General features: G+C 47.4%; 1 protein-coding gene across 1 annotated transcript in view; it reads left to right on the top strand.

Moving 5' to 3' along the window:
- The window catches only part of LOC126543990 (uncharacterized), a 125784-nt gene that overhangs the window by 35798 nt on the left and 74073 nt on the right, over positions 1-15913 (top strand). The window lies entirely within an intron of this gene.

The following is a 15913-nucleotide window of genomic DNA, read 5'->3' as shown; positions in this document are numbered from 1 at the left end:
GCCAAAACAATTGGCTTTCCTCAGTACACGTGTTTCACAGCAACGCTGACTTGTGCACATTTCTCATTGTTCCTTCTTGCTTTTCATGTTTTCCTTGGTTTTTTCATGGAAGCTCGGCATATATGTAAGTTCTATATGTGCATGAATCATTGAAAGTCTTTTCACTTTTCATTATTATGATGTTTAAGCTATTTATTGTCTTGCATGCAAGCACTTGTTTGCTGCATTGAAGCGTTTAACTGCTCATTACTAAATTAGTTTTGTGAGTTCTTCTCAGTGCACTAAGTAAAATAGATTGGGTTTTGTTAATTACTGATATTTCAATACTTGCACTAATAGCTTGTAATGTTAAAATTCCTTTGCATTTATTATGCTGAACACTTCAGGAGAACTTGAGGGGCTATATACTATTGCTGTGTAATGCAGTTAAAATAACCTTTTATCAGGAATGGAAATTATACAAATATCTGCTTTTTTGATTCCTGCTATGTTTCCACTGGTTTCAGTGATACTAAATGCACTGGTACGACATTTTTTTGCTGGCAAAGATCTGTGCAGACCTTTGAGAACCTTGAAAATTGCTTTTTAACAAAATATTGTTCTCGTGCATTGTAGGCCCTTTAATGTTTATGCGTCCTTAACCCGTTCAGTGTCATTTTCAGTGTCGGGTAATATAAAACAAACAATTATTTATTTTCAGTTATTTGGAAAAAGAAATTGGAAGGGAAGAAATGGCATGGATAATGGCACATGCACTCCTTAGTATCGTCCTCACACTACTGTTTTCATTTTCTATATCCTATTTATGGCTCATTCTGATGCCCACGCTTCTTCAAGAGGCCCTTCTATAAATACACAAGATGTGGCAAAAACACACAAGAATGGTGGTTGTGTGCTATGGCATATTTAATGTGCAGTCGCCACAGTTCGGGTGCCACCCCTTGCATTTCAGACGCATGCTTCGCGCAGTGTAACCAGGCCCATCAAGGAGCATGTTCTGCAGCACGCTAGCAAGAATCCAGACTCAGAAAAGCCAGGGAGATGAGAAATATGCTTCTAGAGGCACACAACAGATGGCAGAATTACCTCAGATCTTGCCAGCTTCGTGTTACTGCGCACATTTGAATGGAGAGTGGAGATCATATGGGTCTGTCAGAGTGGCATGGTGGGACAGAAACATGGAAACGTACCTGTACATCAATGACAGTAAAAGGATTAAAAAATACCTAAAATGTCACTTGATTAACTATAGCTTCCTAGGGACACCTTGAGTAATCAAGATGTGTAAATGTTTGGCGCAACCACTGAGCCATAGCTCCCACTCCAAAGGCATAATCTGTACTGGGATGATAGATTGGAATGTTGAGGGTTAGAAACTGCAAAGGCTGGCAGTAGACCATTTGTCAATTCTGGCTGACGGGTTTTCTGCCTCCTAGCCTGGAAGAGAGTACCTTGCTGAGGCTATGCGATGTATGCGTGAACCTTGGCTGACTTTTTTGCAGAAGCTTTAAAATCATATCTATAGTATGAATAAGTCTCCCAACTTCACAAGGAATTGTGGGCCCCTGAAGAGGGGTTGTGCCAAAGAGCTTCAAACAAAAGAACCTTCAGTACTCCACACCATGAAATCTGTCTTTGCCATAGCAAGACACATTAAGAGTGCCATTGATCCCAACTACAAAGCCAAAAAACTGGCGTCGAGGACATGCTGGTTGAAATAGTGAACGGAAGAACACGAAACTCTCCAAAAAGAAAGGAAATTTAACAGTATTTGCGGTGTCAAGTTGGAAAGAGATTTGTTAAATGAAAAAGACAGTCATTATAGATGCACTGCTTGACCAAGTGGTTGCTGCAGGTAGGCGCATAACATTAAAAAAAGTAAGCAACGGAGATAAACATAACCACCTAGTTCTCACCTCGACCGAATGTGTTTGCATGAGAGTCGCCGTAGCTTTACTCAGTTGTCCAGGCTGGCTATTTGTTCTGAACTCAAGTAGATGCTTCAAAAGCCAGCGATATGGGCATAGCTCGCATACCTGCTGTGGTAAACTAAATGTGCGCAGTGCTGATAACATCAATATACATTGGATGACTGTGCGAATGCGTTCACAAAGTGTCATGCGTGCAGCAGTCTGCATGTATCCTATTCTGGATCATGTGTAATATTAAAAAAAAAAACGATAAGGTAATCTAGGTAGAACTTAAAAAAAATATTACCTCACAGTGTATAGAACATGTGCATAGTTTTCAGGTGTAAACTATGGCAAAGCAGTTCACTATTGCATGTGCGCGCTATCGAGACGATGGGAGATGTCAGCATGGCCTTGCTGATCTAGCCCTGAGGAATATTTCGCAAAAAAACGTGCTGCATAGACAGCCACATTCTCCTGGGGCTCCCGACTCTTCCAGTGCTCCACCCGAGCCAATTGAGGTAGGCTTTCTTGACTCTGGGGAGGAGTGCCCGCTGAATCCCACAGGCTTTCTTATAGAAGTGAAGTCAAGATCAGCTAGCATAAGTTGAAACTTGTGTGGGGATAATCGTCCTCTTCTGGCCAATCTGCCATCCCTTCCAGCTCTGCTTGAGCCAATAGAGATATATGCTGGCCTATCAGCCTTAGTGCAGAGCGTGCAGCACACTGCTGAGCATGCCATATAAGTTGATCTGTGTGTAATGGCCCCACACTAGCCTGCTGCTTAGTTTGAGTATCACTGAGACTTGACAATTGCTTTTAGTTTTCTATTTCTCCAGGGTATACTAAATAGCAAAATGTAATGCTTGAGGCCATTTACAAAATATTGATGACATGCAGAAGATTTGATTCCATTTTAAGCAAATGGTACTCTATCTTCAAAACGCTTGCCTCACTCTGAAATGTGAATTTCTTGAAGAAGTATGTAATTTCTTGCAATGATTGCGTCAGTTCTGCCTATCTTTCAAGCGGTGGAAACGGTAGAAAGGTCCACTGCAAGTTGACATGTGAACCTCCATATACCACTTCAATCTGGCAATATTAAACAGGGTAACTGTACTCTACGCATAGAACTGGATCAGTAACTTGGAGGGTTTTAATTTGAGAATATGGTCCATCAGCTCTTTTGCAGGTAAATTTTATCGGTGACCTAAACTCTCACTACTCGTGGGGTGGTTCACAATGCAATACTCGGGGTGTCTACAAACCGGGAATTTTGAGGGATTTCGAATAGTCTGGGAATACTCGAGGAAAGCTCAGGGAATTTGTTCTTTATCAGGTAAAATTAGCTGCAACTTTACTGAAGGCGAACGAAAGTCCCGGTAGTGCTGGCTCGAGTAACAGAGGCATCGTAACGAATCGTATCTTGACGCCCTGTCGTCGGCTGGAGGAGTTTCCAGTGTGCAATCAACGACCGACTTTCCGGACGCCCGATAATTCGGGCAGCTTCGCAGTGCCGCCACGTACCCCATAGAGTCAATGTATAAGAACGTCTGAAATTTCGGACGCGAGAATGCTTCGCCGCCCGACTTTCCGGATTTTTGCCGTGACCGCAGGTCCAAAACGGCATTAAAGCCACCACTGCCGCCGTTTTTGATTACCTCGCCGCCTTGAACCGGCGCCTTCGCACGCACATCCGCTGGCCACTACCGCGGCGAACGTTAGGCCGGTGCTTCGACGTTCACTGTTAAGCTTCTTGCTGTTCAGCGCCATGTTTTTCATTGAAAGAATTCGCCGCTGTCAGCAAAGGCACCGACTCCGCCTTTGTGGTGCTCGCGATTGGCTTCAAAGCACGGAAAGCACGGCGCGTTGCAGAATGCCATCTCCCGAAAGGCAGCTTCGCCTCAATGCAGCAATGTCACGCGCTGAAGCATACACGAAAGTATTGCAATGAAGCATAATAAGCGTGGGAAGGCGCAATTGTCACGGGACACAGTATGTATTCCTGAATTGTACACGCGTCTACCCACCATTTCCTTTCACAGTACGAGCACCTATATGCCTAATAAGTGTACTGGCAAGTCTTTTCGGATGTGCCTGTGGCGCTTTGAGCCCTTAAGGGAAGTCACGCATTAATTTTTTCGAACTGCCCGATTTTTCGGACGTTTTCGCGGCCCCTATAGGGAGTCCGAAAAATCGAACTTTGCCTATAAAACTGACCGTGGGACGAACGCGTGGTGGAAGGAGGACGTGAACAGAGAGAAGGCATTGAGGAATGAACAGAAAAGGAAGCGTGCCGCCGCTTCTTTCAAGGAGATTGAGTGCTGACTGACGCCGAGATGCAGGTGCCCCTCATCCAAAACAAAATAAACCCTTTAAAGCAGTGAAACGCAACACCGAGGCGTGCACGGTACGAGAGTATGTCAGGACAGTTGAGTTTGACCCACCAGCTGTTGAGAGAGAATCTCGCGACAAAGTTCGGGCCTCATACCAATGAGCTTGCTATCAGTTGATAGAAATAGCTCACATCCCCTTAGGTCATGCTGTCCTCATTTCTGGACGCGGTTTTTTTTTTCCATTTCTGTGCAGCGTTAGCAAGAAATAGTGCACAAACATAAGCTTATTGAACATTCTGATAACCTAAATTACTTCCATTTTACTTCAAAGCGATATGTATCATTTCAGGCCCGGTACTGCTTTGGTGAAGGCACTACCGTGTTTTACGTGACGTTTCACGTGGAGAATGTCGGTAGCAACCTCAAAAAATACATATTTTTTCTTTCTTGGCATGCTTGAAGCCAATGAATAACTTGTGCATGTAATTCGAGCAGGGGATTTATTCATCTTTATGGAGAATGATGGGTGTAACGTTAAGGCATAAGAAAAGAGCAGATTGGGTGAGGGAACAAACGCGAGTTAATGACATCTTAGATGAAATCAAGAAAAAGAAATGGGCATGGGCAGGACATGTAATGAGGAGGGAAGATAACCGATGGTCATTAAGGGTTACGGACTGGATTCCAAGGGAAGGGAAGCGTAGCAGCTGGGGGTGGCAGAAAGTTAGGTGGGCGGATGAGATTAAGAAGTTTGCAGGGACGACATGGCCACAATTAGTACATGACCGGGGTTGTTGGAGAAGTATGGAAGAGGTCTTTGCCCTGCAGTGGGCGTAAACAGGCTGATGATGATGATAGTGATGAACCATCACTTGCTACAACAAACAAAAGACTGGGCTGAATATAAATGTTAGTAAAACAAAATCTGTTATATTTAGGTCAAAATCAAAGCAGTTCCACGTTCCAGTAAATTTAACGTATGGGGGCGAAATAGTGAAAATAATTGTTCAAATTAAAATCCTTGGAGTAAATTTTGCTAATGATATGCTTTGGGTGGATTACACTAACACTGTTTTGACAAATTGCTATTTGACGAATGCTATTCACAGCCTACCGTTTAAACCTGATAAGATTCCCGGAGTTATTCTCAGATACGTACGCCAGGCAAGAAGTGAGGGATCTGTGGTTTGAAGAGAGGCATAAATGAAGGAGAGCAAATGTAGCACTTCTATTCCAGAAAAATTGACAAACGATCTCTCCAATGCTATTCACGGCGTGTTTACAGGAGGTATTCAGAGACCTGGATTGGGAAGAATTGGGGATAAAAGTTAATGGAGAACACCTTAGTAACTTGCGATTCGCTGATGATATTGCCTTGCTTAGTAACTCAGGGGACCAATTGCAAAGCATGCTCACTGACCTGGAGAGGCAAAGCAGAAGAGTGGGTCTAAAAATTAATCTGCAGAAAATTAAAGTAATGTTTAACAGTCTCGGAAGAGAACAGCAATTTACAATAGGTAGCGAGGCACTGGAAGTGGTAAGGGAATACATCTACTTAGGGCAAGTAGTGACGGCAGATCCGGATCATGAGACGGAAATAATCAGAAGAATAAGAATGGGTTGGGGCGTTTGGCAGGCATTCTCAGATCATGAACAGCAGGTTGCCATTATCCCTCAAGAGAAAAGTGTATAATAGCTGTCTTACCAGTACTCACCTACGAGGCAGAAACCTGGAGGCTTACGAAAAGGGTTCTACTCAAATTTTGGACGACGCAACGAACTATGGAAAGAAGAATGATGGGTGTAACGTTAAGGGACAAGAAAAGAGCAGATTGGGTGAGGAAACAAACGCGAGTTAATGACATCTTAGTTGAAATCAAGAAAAAGAAATGGGCATGGGCAGGACATGTAATGAGGAGGGAAGATAACCGATGGTCATTAAGGGTTACGGACTGGATTCCAAGGGAAGGGAAGCGTAGCAGGGGGCGGCAGGAAGTTACCCCTCCCCCCCATGGACGGATGAGATTAAGATGTTTGCAGGGACAACATGGCTACAATTAGCATATGACCGGGGTACACGGAGGAAGGGAAGCGGGTAGGGTAGGGTAGGGCCTCTCCTAAGGAGAGGCCCTGACGTCACTCTTCGTGAAGCAAAAGTGAAGCCGGAATTTGGCGTTGCTCATGGCGATGCTCCGCCTTTTGGGCCACCCTCCTCGCTTGTTTACATCTTTCGCGAAACCACGCCGCGCTGCGCGTGGTGTCGCGCGCGGAGCGCGCGCGCTCGCGCAACATCTGGCAGAGCACGGTGCAGGTAACACAGCGCAACAAGACACGGTGACTAACGCAAACCCGCCCACTCAGCGCCTTTGCCGCGGCCCGAAACCTACCAGAGCAACACGTGTGAGCGCTCAAAACCATAACAGCGCCGCCATTGTGGCTCAAAAGGCGTGGCCATACAACAGAAAAAATAAAAAAGCAGCAAAAAAATGAGAACCTACTACGTCATTTCCGCCACACTTTTCTCCTAGCGCGCGGAGGGGGTAGGGCCTCTCCTTAGTTTCCTTCCTCCGTGCCGGGGTAGTTGGATAGGCATGGGAGAGGCCTTTGCCCTGCAGTGGGCGTAGCCAGGCTGCTGCTGATGATGATCACCAGCTGCTGCGGACGGGCCGCAAGGGCCGTCTGTCTCGGATCCGACGGCCAGCGAGCAAGGCCTGTATACTGTTTCCCAGCGATCGCCAGCTTGCCTGGCTTGCTTGGTGGCTATACTTGTCGGCGTCGATAAGCGGCTGAAGTGGTCCGAGTTCGTGCGCGCCACTGGTCGCTCAGAATTGACCCCGTCGAAGAGCAGCCAGATTTGCTCGTTTCAATTCGAGCGTGCCTGGTATAAACAACAGCTGCCGAGCTTAGATCAGTCTATCTTCCACCAAGACTACGCACCCCCAAGCCTGATGCACTGCCGACTTTTACCTCGCCTTGTGTTTTGCTCCGAAAGATGCTTCATTCGTAAAGCGCCCGCGACGAATGGCTCGTACTAGACCGTAAAAACTTGCATCCTTTGGATCGTACACTCTAAGAACAGTTTACACCCTTTGGAGTGCCCCTTTTGCCACACAACGATAATCGTCATCTGCCTTGATGCGTTTCCTTTCTTTAGCGCTGCAAGCCCGGTACTTTCCAGTAACGAACGGCATGCGCGTTATCAGCGTGATAGCATTTCCTGTGGAGACGTGCAGGCATAGCAGACGAAGTAGCAACACGAAGCGCACGCGCCGCCGAGCGCGCTGGCGTGGTACGTCACAGTTTTCTGCGATCACGTGTCCAGCTGTGTTTACATTCCTTCTTTGGTCCATCTCGTTGTGCTGTCAAACCGAAACTTGGCCTGGTCGCTACAAGCAAGACTCCAACTAATTACCTGTCGCACTCTGAAGCCAATGATGTTTGGTGCCGTCATGGCTCATTAGCTACTTCGGCAGAAAAAACAAGATCGAAAATTTCTGTGTCAGTGCTCCTTTAATGTCAGCACTTATGCGTTCCACTCGCTCTTCATTTTTCTCTGTGCAATTATTTCCGGTCCACAAATACCTAACGCCCAGCCAAGCTTTTTTCCCACTCATTGTACCTGATAACCAAAGCTGCCCTTTACATTTTGAATTTACTCTTTTTCATATGGCTCCCTGATGGACGAGCATTCCTACTACCCCTCCCTTTCTTTCCGACTTGGTTCTGTTGTACCCTTCCCAAAACAATTCTCATTCACTAGCGGCTCTTCCGATTCTCTAAGGTGCGTTTCTGTAACCGAATACACCCCTATTTGCTCTCTATTTAACTGCTCCTAAATCTCTGTCCACTTTTCCTTTCTTCCGCCGCCCTGCATGTTTATGTAACCTATTTCATTGCGAGCTCTCTTTCTTGCTTTCCTCCTTTTTCTATTATTGACAGCGATGCTATTCCGAGGTTCCCTTAGGGAACCTTTTTCATTACTACCTACTCTGGCCTCCTGAGCGTCCGTGGGCCCCCTAAAAAGCAAAAGCACGACCAGCAAGTCGCCAGCCCACTTCTCGTGCAAGCCTGTAATTGAAGGGGATCCCGTTTCGTTGAAAACCACCACACATTCTCTCTTCCCTGTTTACTTTGACATCCTCGGAGCCTTTCTCTCGGCTCATTTTCCATATCGCCTCATTAGCAGCCACTACGGCACTTTGTACATGACTGTCACGTACAGGCACCTCCGGCCCCGTGCACACCACAGTCTGCACCTGAGGGGATAGTTCGCGCGAGTCGTCCACCTCCTTCGCCAAGCGCTGGGCTAGTCTTGTCCATTTCCTCTTTAGGACGTCATTTAGCCCACCTACAACTATGACAAGGTTGCGCACGTGGGCATTTTCCGCGAGCTTTTATTTTGCTCGCTCCATGACAGTACCTAGTGTCCGCCCCGGAAATGTCCCTACCGCCACTCTTTTATCGCCTTTCAGTCTCTCCACAATTGCTTCCGAGCACCTACCCAGGTTTGAGTCGCCGACGATAATCACCATTTCACTTTCTCCTACCTCTCCCTGCTTCCCTTTGTCCTTTTCCGGGTGATTCGGACTCGACAAGGGGCACTGACCCCCGCGCTCCTGCTTTTTCCGCGTGGTGGCCTCAAGGTAGGCACCGCTCTTTCCAGCTGCCTACTCCCCACGTTGCACGCATTCCACGTGCTTGGCTGACACTCCCTCTCCTGTCACGCCGGGGGACTGTGTTCTATTGTCACTACAATTGTTCGCAATGGCGGCCCTGTTCAGCTTTTTCGCGGCTGTCTTTCTTCCACTGCCTTCCGTGCACCATGCTCTCTATTTAGTTCAGTTTTGAGCTCTTTAACCTGTTTGACAAGCTCTTCCTGGAAAGCATCCATTTTCTTCAGTCTAGCATCGACATCACAGTGTGTGCGATTGATTCGATTCCCTCTCCATTCTCATCTGTTCCCTCATCTGCCTTGAAGGACCCCCCGCACACTGCACGCTTTCCTGGCTGTCTTGCCATGTATTTCACGGCTTTTTCTAATGCAAATACTATAGTACTATAATACTATAATAATGAAGAGCACGTGCCTTCTAGCAAAAACCGATACGCACAGGATCTAAATCCTTAAAATCTCGCACTGTAATTCTCACCAATGTTTTAAAAGCTATCGATGCCACGCAGACTTATGGTATGACACGTTTTCGCACGTGTTCAACCACGCGGCCACGCTGTCACTTTCCTACCAAAGAAATATTCCCGATACCAAAGCACGCACACTAAAACCACTAATAGCTATTATTCTTGCCACTTCCAAGCTTCCAAACACGTGGCGCGAAAGGATGCCCTGACTATCCTGCAAAACCAAATGCACACGAAACACACCCACGCACACGAAAGAAGAGAGAGACAAAAGAAGAGAACTACGCAAATAATATTTAAAGGCTAAAAAAATCAGCCAATCAAAAACAGAAGCTAGCTCAAAGCATGCACAACAACTTGTGATTTCGTCGCCTCCACGGAGCCCTCAAAAGCACGCCCATTCGCCACAAAATCTCGCCTCCCACAAAACCTCTGTCGCGCAACGGAGAGCAGCGCCACCTACGCAAGACATGAATCGGAGGAGGGGCGCTCGCCGCCGGTTGGCGTCACCTAAGAACTTCTAGCCACCATAGCCAGGCCCTGTAACCTTGCGCTTGCGTTTACTCGAATACCGGACCCGCGAAGCGCTACTGCGGTAGTAATTATCCTCCGGTGTAAAGTGTCGACCGCAAACGTGCAAATCCTGGCGGCGGTAGCAACAGTCCGATGCGCTGGAGCCACTCCACTCGTCTACTGCCTTGCAGAGGGACACGAAGTAGCAGCTTGACATGTTGCCAGTCGTTACGTTTGCAGCCCACAGCGCAACAAAATCGAATCATGTTGCTCGCGAAAAGACTGAGACCAACTCTGACCGCGGAGCGCTCGTCAAAATGGAGCACGTTGTAACACTAGCAGACGACGCTTGCTGTGTGCCGGAAGTGCGTAAGTGTACTGAGAAATTGTTCTTGTGCATTATCTTTCTTTTACTTTCTTTTTATAGAACTAAATTAATTAACATTCCAGCTATTACGAACAATATTTGTTCATCATAAAGTAGGAAAAATTATTGATGACGCGCCCTGGGCAGCCAATTGGATAGCTCGCCCTACTGATGCCTAAATAAAGTACTTTGACTTCCACTTTGACTTACTAACGTCATTAGGGCAAGTGACGTCAAATGGGTAGGGGCGGCTTAAAATTCAGCCGAGCAATGTGCTGCGATTGGCAGCGATGTACATTTTAAAAAGATTATAATAAATTCCACGCTTTACGCAGAGCACTCAGATGCGTCAATTAATGATCAGAAGGACCTACTCTAACGACTCGATACGTTTGTACAAATCGTCAAAATTGTTTCAGGGCCCCTTTGAGAAGAAAAAAGCGAAATCAGGAAAGAAACAATTTATAGTAACTCAAAGGGAAGCTGATTACTTTTCGAAGCGAGATCAAGAATCCAGGGTGCCCAGATTGCGCTAATAATAGCCTAATTGTGCTACTTGTTATGCGGGTTGGCGTCGAAAATTCCGAGTAGGCTACACGGCTATATTTGGGCTATTTTTGTCGTAAAGACTTCCGAGTCTCTTGGACTACGTCAACACTGCCAAAATTTGGGAACGCCGGTTTATGAAAAAACAACTCACTGCTGCTACGAAGATATGTAGGCAGTCTCGAAGGCTGTGGTTTTATTCAATGTCGGTGCTGCGAGAATGACATTAAGTCATGGCTGCCATGTTTATACGTCATTCCAGCGCTAAGCCAAGTTATATGTAATCTGGTAGCGAAGCTTCCATCGGACACGGCCCCCCTCGGAACACGGTCCCCTCGGAACTTTGGCAACGCACGCATTCATTCCTGCATTCACGGCAACTTACGCACACGTTCTTATATTGCACGAATCTTGCCGGCGAATCCTTGTTTAAATATTGCGCAGTTCAACTCTTTTCGATACTAATACCACCTGGATTATTGCCAGCGCCGTAATACAGGTGAAAATTAAAAGAGTAAACTTTAATTCACTTTGGTTGTGGGCCAGCAGGTCGTTTTCTTCACTTCCACTCAAAGGCGAATTGTATTCACAACTGCCGCTTCGCACGAGGAAAATCCGAGAAGGTTTCAAGTTTTCTCCAGAGTCCAGGGTGCCTCCATGCGGCGGCATTTGCCAACTCAGCGTCGAGCTGCTTTCGAGTAAATTGGGAGAGAAAGAAAGAGAGCGGGAGAGAAAGACATGTTCATTTTATTAATCAAACTTAGAAAAGGAATCCCCATTTTAATGCCTTGAGTTCGGACCGCCTCTTCGGCACTCGATTGTGACCAGCCGAAGCTGATCCTCGAGGTTGGAGCTGGTAATATTTTGCCCGACTCTTATAGAAGAATGGCTCGGGTAAAGCGAAGTTTGAACTAAAGTTAGCTCGGAACGGGGCTCAGTAAACACCAATAACGTCATGAGTAAGTCGGAAAAGAAATATCCTTCAGTTTATTGTAACCATAAGTTGTGTCGAAATGCACGTCTGAGTGCCAGTTCTCACTAGAATTCCTTTACGCAGATCTTGAGGCCAGCGTCGTGCTAGTTGCATGTGGCGGAAGTAATTTTACAGCCGAAAATACGTGGTGTGATTTGGACACCACCATAAGACATCCCCTTGAGCAGCATCAAATGTTTTGGCTGTTTTTGGCTACTTTACGCTCTCGAAGAATTTGGGTCTGGCTAATTTTGGGCTACGTGTTGAGATCATTTGGCTATTTTTTATTGGTGCCATCTGGTAACCCTGATCAGGATGCCTTAGAACACGCACTTATAAAGCAAGATATCAGGAGGGAGAAGAAGCATGTGCTCGCTAGGGAAACGGTGGAGCATGTTTTATTAGAAGGGTGATGGTTTGGGCTAGTTGGTTTTACATTTTAGACTCTGTGGTACAGCGCGAAGCCGGACCGGACAGGAAAGAACGAGTTGGCAGTAAGCGCTTGTCCTCGTTTTTTCCTGTGTCCCCTGTTCCGCTTTGCGCTGTACCACACAGTTTTATTAGAATGGGAAGATATATGGCCAGCGGTCGATTTAGGCACCTTTGGCCTCCTTGAAGCCCTTGGGTTCAGCGAGAACAGGGGAAAGTAAACATGTCCGCAATAGACATTAGTATGAGGGGATTGGAAGATTGGTGGAAGAAAAGTAGAAAAAACGACAAACAGCGGAGGGGTACAAAGACAAAGCTAGGGGTTCAGAAAGTTTAGTTATAGGAATTCTTAGTGTTCTTTTGTTTCTTTTTTTCTTTTTCAACATAGGTAGGGCATTAGGCAATTAGGCATTCTGTCGTGCAGAATTTCCTCGTACCAACTTGTGCCAAAGATGTTCGCAGCTTTATTGGCCTTTGCTCTTACTTCCGCAGGTTTGTGGAAAATTTCGCCCATATTGCCCGTCCCCTGACTGACCTCCTGAAGAAAGACGTTCCTTTCTGTTGGGGCTCTGAACAAGCATCTACTTTCTCGCAGCTCATCACGCTGCTCACCATACCTCCTGTTCTCGCCCATTTTGACGCCTCCGCTCCGATAGAGATCCGCACTGACGCCAGTGGCTACGCCATCGGCGCAGTTTTAGCTCAAAGCCAATGTGGGCACAAGCGCGTTATCGCCTACGCCAGCCGCCTCCTCTCTCCCGCCGAGCGCAATTACTCGATTACTGAGCGCGAGTGTCTCGCTTTCATTTGGGCGGTGGGCAAGTTCCGACCTTACATATATGGTCAATCATTTACAGTTACAACCGATCACCACGCCCTTTGTTGGCTTTCCTCCCTCAAGGAACCCACCGGACACATCGGTCGTTGAGCCCTACGGCTGCAGGAATACACATACACTGTGGTGTAGTCATCTACAAGTCGGGTTGTTTACATCAGGACGCCGACTGCCTGACTCGTCATCCCGTCGATGTACCGGACAGTTTAGTGGACGTCGCACTAATCTGCGTTTTTTCGCTGTTTACCTTGCAAGACATTGGTGCTGCACAACGACGCGATGAATCGTTACGGCCCATTACCGAACGACTGCTCTCTGATCCGTCTCACCCATCCCTTCAAATGTTCGTGCTACAAAATGGCATCCTGTATCGCCGCAACGTGCACCCTGACGGGCCCGAGCTCCTAACCGTCATACCGTCTCATCTTCGACAGATTGTACTGCAGCAACTGCACGACGTTCCCACCGCTGGCCACCTTGGCGTCATGCGGACCTATGACCGAATTGGGCGACGGTTTTTCTGGCCCCGTCTCAACCACTCCGTCCGGCGCTATGTGGCCGCGTGTGAGTTGTGCCAACGCCGAAAGAGACCAGCTGTGCGTCCTGTTGGTCTGCTGCAGCCTTTGGATATACCGACCGACCCTCTTTTTCGCGTTGGCGTTGATCTTCTCGGACCATTCCCTATATCAAATGACGGAAATAGGCGGATTGCCGTCGCTATGGACTATACAACTCGCTATGCCATTACTAGAGCCCTACCGACCAGCTGCGCTACAGACGTCGCTGATTCCTTGCTTCACGACGTTATCTTACACCACGGTGCACCTCGTCAGCTTCTCACCGATCGCGGAAGATACTTCCTTGCCAAAGTCACAGACGACCTACTTCGATCATGTGCTACTAAACACAAACTTACTACCGCTTACCGTCCTCAAACTAACGGTCTTACCGAAGCCTGAACCGCACATTAACTGACATGCTAGTAATCTATACTTCCTCCGATCATCGCGACTGAGTCATTGCTCTACGATTTGTCACGTTCGCCTGCAATTCCTCGCCCCACGACACAGCTGGCTATTCACCCTCCTATCTCCTCTTCGGCCGTAAGCCGACTTTGCCTTTCGAGACTCTCCTTTCGATCACACTCGACTCGCCGACAGGGTACACTCGGTATGTTATAGCCACAGCGACCCAAGCACGCCAGATTGTCCGCATTCGTCTTTTTGCTTCACAGACACGCCAGAAGTGCCGTTACGACCAGCGCCATCACGACGTGGACTACGAATCAGGTGCTCTTGTGCTAGTTTGGTATCCAACTCGGCGTGCTGGTCTTTCGGAGAAACTCCTCTCGCGATACTATAGCCCTTACCGCATCCTTCGCCAGGTGACCCCTGTCACATATGAAGTGTGTCCGCTGGATGCCACGGTGCCTTCACCTCTCTCTGACATCATCCACGTCAGCCGTCTCAAACCTTACCTTTCTCCGACCGATAAGCCGCACCAATAAGGTGCTTCTTAAGACGGGGGGGGATGTCACAGTCGGTAGTGTGGGAAGAAGAGGACGCTGATGGTGTCCTTGGAGACGACGAAGAAGAGTTTAGTGTTATCGCTGCTCTACGCTTGCTGGCTCAGCCATTAAAAATCATCTGTGAATAAACGCAACCTTCTTCCTTCTCGTAACATCATAATAACAAGAGCTTGGTGGCGCAACCCACCGCCCTATTCCAAAAGGGGCGCTCATAGCATCCATCCATCCATCCATCCATCCATCCATCCATCCATCCATCCATCCATCCATCCATCCATCCATCCATCCATCCATCCATCCATCCATCCATCCATCCATCCATCCATCCATCCATCCATCCATCCATCCATCCATCCATCCATCCATCCATCCATCCATCCATCCATCCATCCATCCATCCATCCATCCATCCATCCATCCATCCATCCATCCATCCATCCATCCATCCATCCATCCATCCATCCATCCATCCATCCATCCATCCATCCATCCATCCATCCATCCATCCATCCATCCATCCATCCATCCATCCATCCATCCATCCATCCATCCATCCATCCATCCATCCATCCATCCATCCATCCATCCATCCATCCATCCATCCATCCATCCATCCATCCATCCATCCATCCATCCATCCATCCATCCATCCATCCATCCATCCATCCATCCATCCATCCATCCATCCATCCATCCATCCATCCATCCATCCATCCATCCATCCATCCATCCATCCATCCATCCATCCATCCATCCATCCATCCATCCATCCATCCATCCATCCATCCATCCATCCATCCATCCATCCATCCATCCATCCATCCATCCATCCATCCATCCATCCATCCATCCATCCATCCATCCATCCATCCATCCATCCATCCATCCATCCATCCATCCATCCATCCATCCATCCATCCATCCATCCATCCATCCATCCATCCATCCATCCATCCATCCATCCATCCATCCATCCATCCATCCATCCATCCATCCATCCATCCATCCATCCATCCATCCATCCATCCATCCATCCATCCATCCATCCATCCATCCATCCATCCATCCATCCATCCATCCATCCATCCATCCATCCATCCATCCATCCATCCATCCATCCATCCATCCATCCATCCATCCATCCATCCATCCATCCATCCATCCATCCATCCATCCATCCATCCATCCATCCATCCATCCATCCATCCATCCATCCATCCATCCATCCATCCATCCATCCATCCATCCATCCATCCATCCATCCATCCATCCATCCATCCATCCATCCATCCATCCATCCATCCATCCATCCATCCATCCATCCATCCATCCATCCA

Source organism: Dermacentor andersoni, chromosome 10, assembly GCF_023375885.2.
Source record: "Dermacentor andersoni chromosome 10, qqDerAnde1_hic_scaffold, whole genome shotgun sequence".
Classification (NCBI taxonomy): Eukaryota; Metazoa; Arthropoda; class Arachnida; order Ixodida; family Ixodidae; genus Dermacentor; species Dermacentor andersoni.
The sequence above is the reverse complement of the archived record's forward strand: the minus strand, read 5'-3'. Positions and strand labels throughout refer to the sequence as shown.